The 7,801-nt window shown below is 35.6% G+C and overlaps 1 pseudogene; it reads left to right on the top strand.

The window, feature by feature from the left end:
* The first annotated feature begins 7,083 nt into the window (after positions 1–7,083).
* LOC140513957 (large ribosomal subunit protein eL39-like) lies at positions 7,084–7,380 on the top strand (annotated as a pseudogene).
* Positions 7,381–7,801: the final 421 nt, after the last annotated feature.

Genomic DNA, 7,801 nt, shown 5'->3' with positions numbered 1-7,801 from the left:
ATTAAATTGGGAATCTTCTTTCTCAAAATTCAGATTTTAAGAGTGTAAAGAAACATAATTTTTTCTGAGAATGGTTCCAAAAATCTTCTGATGGTTTATGGATAATCTCTGTGTTTACTTTTTAAAAATGTAAATACAATTATTAAGAATGCCATGCCAAAGATCTTAATTTAATTAGAGATCATTATCTCTGATAAACATTAATTGAACACAACCTATGAACAAGACATTTGGAATATGATTCTTGCTATCCAGATATTATATACATACACATATATATGTATATATACATATACACATATGTATATATATGTATAAATACATACATACAATATGTATCTATGTATATTGTACTGTAAGGGAGTGGCCAGGCATGTACCTTATGCCTTCTTTGGACTATACCTTCTAGAAGCCTGTACATGAGTGCTACAGCATGATGACATCATTCATAATGCATTTTGGTTAATAAAGTTGGTGTGTGAGTTTTAAAAAATTGAAGAGTATCTTGAGGTAGGCTAATGTGGACAGATATCAGAGAGACAAAAAGGAAATGTGAACTGTTTCTATACCATGCTGTGGTTAGTGTGGGTAGGAGAGTTGTTGGTGAGACAAATGACCTCTAATTCTTTAGAAATGTCAGCATATCCTAGACTTCAGCTGCTATACCAAGAGGAAAGGAAGAAACTAAGTAGAATGTCCTTGTACTAGTTCCTAAAACAGTTCTGTGAGTGAAATGTGTCTCTCTTCTCCTGTGATGAGAAAACAGTGATTAGTTGAAAATGGAGACTAGGACTCTTTAGAGATATGTGAGAGTGGCAACCACATGGAAACAGATGCTGAAAGGCATTGTAACAACGCCTTGTTATTGCTTGCTATTTTTTTTCATTCATTACGTTTTGCTAAGTCCTTCAATCATGAACTGACTCCATATAAAATCAGAGCCTGGATTTTAGGACATGCATTACATTGGAATTCATTTCTATTTTTCTTACCATCACTATTTCTTCTTTAGAATTTTTTTAAAATTTTGAATTTATCCCCTTCAAAAGACCATTTCCATACACAGCTTAGAACATGAAAAAAAAAGATTCTTGTGTAAATTTCTGTTCATACCACTTGCTTTAAGAAAGTTTGTAATAAATTCTCTATTCATAACTGCCCTACTTGTACATCTTTCTTTCTGAACATCTTACTGTGCTCTTCTGCATCTTTTAAAAAATATTACAATAGTCCTCCTTTTTTGGTATCACTATTGCTAACCTCATCCTCTAGTACTTCCCCATCCAAATTAAAAACAGAAAGAGAAAAAATTCCTTGCAACAAATAAGCATAGTTAAGCAAAACAAATTCACATGGAACCTCATCAAAATATGTGTTTCTGAGTATCATGCTGCATCATAAGTCCTAATCAGATAGAGTTGGACATTACATTGATTAGAATTCTTAAGTCTTTCAAAATTGTTTTTCTTTACAATGTTGTTGTCCCTTATATAAAGTGTTCACTTGGTAATATTCACTTTACTCTGTATCAGTTTATCTTCAGGATTCTCTAAAATAGCTTCTGTCATCATTCCTCTTACTACAATAATATTCCATCATAATCAGTTAGGACCTTTTGTTTAGCCATTCCTCAATTGTTTAAGAAGCAATCTAAAGCATCTTCTTAGATTCTAGTTCTATTCTTCTCGTTCCTCACTGAACTCTGCCTTTAGTATCAGGAAATGTGTTTTGCATCCAACTGTTCTCTTGTTATTGTCCTTCTTATGCCCTCACTAACTATCCCTGCTTGTTTCTCTGTTGGGTTTGATACATATTTACCCCAAATTGTTTGTATATCAGTATTTGTGTGTGTTTATGTGTGTTTTCAACCCTCCTTTGTCAATTTTATAGGAGTGAGGTTCATCTGATGTTCATTCACCATCCCATCCCCAATTCCTCCATATTTGTGTACTCTTCTTCTCATATAACTCATATATCCCAGTTATGAGAAATACAAATTTTCACTCCTTTCTCCTTTCTATACTCGTGTATTCTTTTTACCTATCCTTTCTTTTTCCCCTCTTCAAACTCTCAGAATGAAACTCATCCACCATCAGGCCCGCAATTTTTCTTATGTAACTCCCTCAATACTATTTGTAGACATTAAAGTTCTGAAAGGACATGAGTTTCTTCATCCCTTATGTTACCATTGTATCATCGTATAGCTCCTTCCAACTGCTCACATAAATTTATCTTTCTAAAAGGTCCTACTTAGCTCTGGTCTTTTCATCAGAAAGAATTGAAAGTCCTTTCTTCTGTTAAAGATTCATTTTCCACTCATGTAATATTATATTGAGCTTTGAAGGATAAGTTATTTTGAGTTGTGAGCCTATCATTTTTACCTTTTGGAATATGGTATTCCAAGATCTGCTTGTGTTTATAGTGGAAGTTACCATATCTTGTGTGATCATTATTGTAGTTCCTTGGTACTTGAACTGCTTCTTTCTGGATGCCATTAGTATTTTTCCTTTGTTATGGGAGTTCTGGATTTTGACTATGATGTTCCTGGGATTTTTTCTTTGGGGATTGTTTTCAGAAGGTGATCAGTACATTCTTTCTATCTTTACTTTGTACTCAAGATCTAATAGATCTGGGCAGTTTTCATTTGTGAGTCTCAAAATATAATATCTAGATTTTTTTTATTCAGATTTCTTTTAATCATGGTTTTTTAGAGAGCCTAATGATTTTTTGTGTGTTTTTTTTTGTAGTTGAATTTTCTTTCTCTTTATTTATTTATTTTTAGATTTTGACATTCATTTCCACAAAATTTTGAGTTCCAATTTCTCTCCCCATCTCTCCTTTTCCCCCACCCCATAATACCTTGTATTCTGATTATCCCTTCCTTCAATATATCCTCCCTTCTAACACCCCACTCTTCCCTTAACCCCATCTTCTCTCTTTTCTTGTAGGGCAAGATAAATTTCTATATCTTGTTACCTGTATTTCTTATTTCCCAGCTATAAGCAATAATAATTCTCAACATTCATTTCTAATACTTTGAATTTCAACTTCTCTCTCTCCCTCTCTCCCTACCCATCCCCACTGAGAGTGCAAGCAATTCAATACAGGCTATATATGTGTCATTTTGCAAAAGACTTCCATAATAGTCATGTTGTATAAGACTAGCTATAGTGCCCTCTGTCCTACCCTTTCCCCCCTTTTTTTCCTATTCTCTCATTTGATCTTGTCCCTTCCCAGAAGTGTTTACTTCTAGTTTCTTCCTTCTCCCATTTGCCCTCCCTTCTATCATCCCCCTCACCCCACTTGTCCTCTTCTCCCCTACTTTCCTGTAAGGTAAGATAGATTTTCATACCAGATTTAGTAAGCATGTTATCACCTCCTTAAACCATATATGTGGAGAGTAAGCTTCAGTTTTTCCTTCTCATCTCCTCCCTTTTCTCCTCCATTGAACAAGATTTTTCTTATCTTTTATGAGTGATAGCCTGCCCCATTCCATTTCTCCCTTTCTCCTCCCAATATTTTCCTCTCTCACCCCTTAATTTAATTTTATTTTTTTATGGATATCATCTCTTCTGATTCAACTCAACCTGTACTCTCAGTCTGTGTGTGTGTGTGTGTGTGTGTGTGTGTGTGTGTGTAATTCCTCCACCTACCCAAATACTGAGAAAAGTCTCAAGAGTTACAAATATTATCTTTCCATGTAGGAATGTAAACAATTCAGCTTTAGAAAGTCCTTTATGATTTCTCTTTCCTGTTTACCTTTTCATGCCTCTCTTGATTCTTGTGTTTGAAAGTCAAATTTTCTATTCAGTTCTGGTCTTTTCATCATGAATGCTTGAAAATCTTCTATATCATTGAATGACTATTTATTCCCTTGAAGTATTATACTCAGTTTTGCTGGGTAGGTGATTCTTGGTTTTAATCCCAGTTCCTTTGACTTCTGGAATATTCTGTTCCAAGCCCTTTGATCCCTTAATGTTTCTTTCTAGCTACTTACAATATTTTCTCCTTGACCTGGGAACTCTGAAATTTGGCCACAATATTCCTAGGAGTTTCTCTTTTTGAGTTTCTTTCACGAGGTGATTGGTGGATTCTTTCAATATTTATTTTGCCTTCTGGTTCTAGAATGTCAGATCAATTTTCCTTGATAATTTCATGAAAGATAATATCTAGGTTCTTTTTTTGATCATGGCTTTCAGGTAGTCCTATAATTTTTAAATTGTCTCTCCTAGATCTATTTTCCAGGTCAATTGTTTTTCCAATGAGATGTTTCACATTATCTTCTATTTTTTCAGTCTTTTGGTTTTGTTTTTTAACTTCTTGGTTTACCTCACAGTCATTAGCTTCCTTGAACTCCAGTCTCTCTTTTAAAGAACTATTTTGTTCAGTGAGCTTTTGAACCTTCTTTTCCATTTGGCTAATTCTGCTTTTTAAAGCATTCTTCTCCTCATTGGCTTTTTGGACCTCTTTTGTCAATTGAGTTAGCCTATTTTAAAAGGTGTTATTTTCCTCAGCACTTTTTTGGTTCTTTAGCAAGCTGCTGACTCGCTTTTCAAGCTCTTCTATGGTTTGAACCCATTTCATATTCATTTTGGAGGTACTGGAGTCAGAAGCGTTGATTTCCTCTGACAGTATGCCTTGTTCTTCCTCATCAGAAAGGATGGAAGGAGACACCTGTTCACCAAGAAAATAACCTTCTATGGTCTTATTTTTTCCCCCTTTTTGGGACATTTTCCCAGCCAGTTACTTGACTTCTGAGTCCTTTGTCAAGAGGAGGGTCCTAGTGCTTCTCCTCCCCCCAGTACCATGCTCAAGGTTGAGATTCAGATCAGCTGCTCAATTCCCCCAGGGGCTTTGGGTGGGGGCAGGACCACCACTGAGGGCTGAGATTCAGATCAGTTGCTCAATTCCCCCAGAGACTTTAAGCTGAGCTGCCTGGACAATGGACCCAGGCTGCTTCCATGGCTACTGTAGCTGCCCGCAGCCTGCTGCTGCTGCTGCGGCTGCTACTGCAGCCTCTGCTGCTGCCTGGGGCCTTTCCCTCTTGCCCAACTGGGAAAACCCTCCCACTCTGACCTTTGGAGCTTTCTTTGTCGCTTGGGGCTTGAGGGATCTAGGACCTTCCCTGCTGGGAACTGTGCCCTGGAGGTCTGTTCAGGTCCTGTTCCACTACCTCACAGCCAGAGCTGGGCTCTGCTCTGCTCAGCGTCCAGTGAGATAGACCTTTCCTGTCAGCCTTGCAGGTTAGCTTTGGCTGGAAACCTCTTTCACTCTGTTGTTCTGTGGCTTCTGCTACTCTAGAATTTGTTGAGAGTCATTTTTTACAGGTATTTTTTGGGTTGTGGGGGAAGTGTTAGAGTATATGCGTCTTTCCACTCCACCACCTTGGCTCTGCCCCCCAAGCCTAATGATTCTTTTAAAAACATTTTTTGGTAATCTAATTTTTTTAAATTTTTACTTTTAGTTCCAAATTTTCTCTCTCCTGTCCCTCCCTTACCCATTGAGAAGGTAAGAAATAAAATACCAATTATGCATGTGAAGTCACACAAAACATTTCCACATTAGCCATGCTGTGGAAGAAAAAACAATAAGAAAATGAAAGAAAATATGCTTCAATCTGCACTTAGAGTTCAGTTCTTTCTGGGGAGGGAAATAGCAGTTTTCATCATGAATCCTTTGATATTATCATATATTATTACATTGATCAGAGTAACTAAGCCTTTCATAGTTGATCATCATTACAATATTACAAAATTATTTTCCTGGTTCTACTCATTTCACTCTGCATCAACTCATATAAGTCTTCCCAGGTTTTTCTGAAACCATTGATTTCATCCCTTCTTATAGCACAACAGTAGTATTCCATCACAATCATATATCACAATTTGTTCAGCCATTCCGCAATTGATGGGTATCTCCAAGTTTCCAATTCTTTGCCATCACAAAAAGATATGCTATAAATACTTTTGTACATATGTGTCCTTTTCCTTTTATCTCTTTGGGATAGACTTAGTAATGGTATTATTGCGTCAAAACGTATACAAAGTTTCTAACCCTTTGAGCATAGTTCCAAATTGTTCTCCAGATTGGTTGACCCAATTCACAGACCCGATGATAGTGCATTACTGTATCTATTTTTCCATATCCCTTTTAGCATCTGTCATTTTCCTTTTCTCTCATGTTAACCAATCTGATGGATATGAGGTGGTACCTCAGAGTTATTTTAAATTTCATTTCTCTAAGTATTAGAGATTTAGAATATTGACTGTTGATAGCTTTGATTTCTTCATCTGAAAACTATCTGTTCCTATCTTTTGACAGAATCTAATAATTCTTAGGTCTTAGTAACGTTGATTTTTTCTGGTTCAGTTTTTTTTATATATCAGATAGCTTATATTTTATTTTTTTTCAGTCTTTTGATTTTGTTCTCTCATGGAGTCATGGAGTCATTCCATTACAGTTTTCAGGGAGTCAGTTTCTTGAGTAAGGTTTACCACCTTCTCTGATGGAAAAAGCATTAGAGATCTTGGAACCCTAGGATACTGAAACATTGTACTGGTTAGCATTGCATTAATTGCTGCCTGCTGCTTCCTAAGATTTTTAAGGCTCCCACCATGGAGCTTTCTGATCTCTTTGGAGCTTTCTCAAGGAAGCTCTAGCTTTTTCTGTTTTCAGTCACAGAGCTTATAGGTTACATGGGTTCCATTTCTGGTCACAATAGTTCTTGCTTTGCTGGAGAAGCCCCATTTCTTATTGCTTATAACTGACATTTTATGCAGCTCTAGAATAGAAGAAGTCATTGTATTTTTCTCATTGGATTTTTTTAAATCTTTGTTTGGTCTGGTTAGAACTGGAGAGTATATTAGAGTAGTATGTGGGAGCTCTGGTCTACTTCCTGTTTAGGCAATCATATGCTACTTTTTTGTGCTAGTGTGAAATAATTTTAAAATTGTTATAACCTTTTCAAGTTCCACTTTCATTGAACTATTTTATAGTTATTTGTGCTATTTTCCCTTAAGAAAGAAGACTGGAATTTTTTTCATTTAATATTCTGAATGCTTTTTCTTAGAAATTTCAGTTTAGCCCTTTTTTTTCATCCAGACTGCTGTGGTGGTAGAAATTCAGTTGTCATCTCCTTATCATGTCCTTCCAAAAGAATTTCAGAATTAAGAAATTTCCCTCAAAGAAGCAGAAGCAAAATCATCCCATTCCTTAGAGTATTCAACTGAAAACTGGCAATAAGATCAGGGACAACTAAAAAAGGTAACAATGGAGAAGGACCAAATTGGGTTTATAAAGGACAGGACAATGACATACATATTTATTCTGTATTTTTGAAATTCTAGATTTATTTCCTCCAAATGAATGTTATTATTTTTTTCCAACTTTTTAAAGCATCCCTTTGATTGTTTCATTAGTATGACATTAAGTCAAATATAAAATATATTAATGAATATGTATTAACATGTGCTCATTAGTTCCTAATTTTTTTTAAGTATGAGCCTATGATTTAATTTGTATAGAGGATTCAGTGTAGGGAAACATTCTCCACCAATACAGGTTCAGATTCATAACTGTTCTAAAACTTACAGTCTTAGAAAGACACCTGGGCACACAAAGAAGACATAGTTATTTTATCTCAGAATCAGGGCTTGAATTTCAAAGTTTTCCCAACTCTGAGGGTTAGTTTTCTTTCTTTTTTTTTTTTATGTGGTCAAATATATTTTCTTATGTGTTATAAACTCTGCTAACCATTTCTAGGAATATCATGGAAATGTAAAGCATTCATCTGGTACCAGGG

The sequence above is a fragment of the Notamacropus eugenii genome, chromosome 7 (genome assembly GCF_028372415.1).
Source record: "Notamacropus eugenii isolate mMacEug1 chromosome 7, mMacEug1.pri_v2, whole genome shotgun sequence".
In the NCBI taxonomy this organism is placed as follows: domain Eukaryota; kingdom Metazoa; phylum Chordata; class Mammalia; order Diprotodontia; family Macropodidae; genus Notamacropus; species Notamacropus eugenii.
The sequence above is the reverse complement of the archived record's forward strand: the minus strand, read 5'-3'. Positions and strand labels throughout refer to the sequence as shown.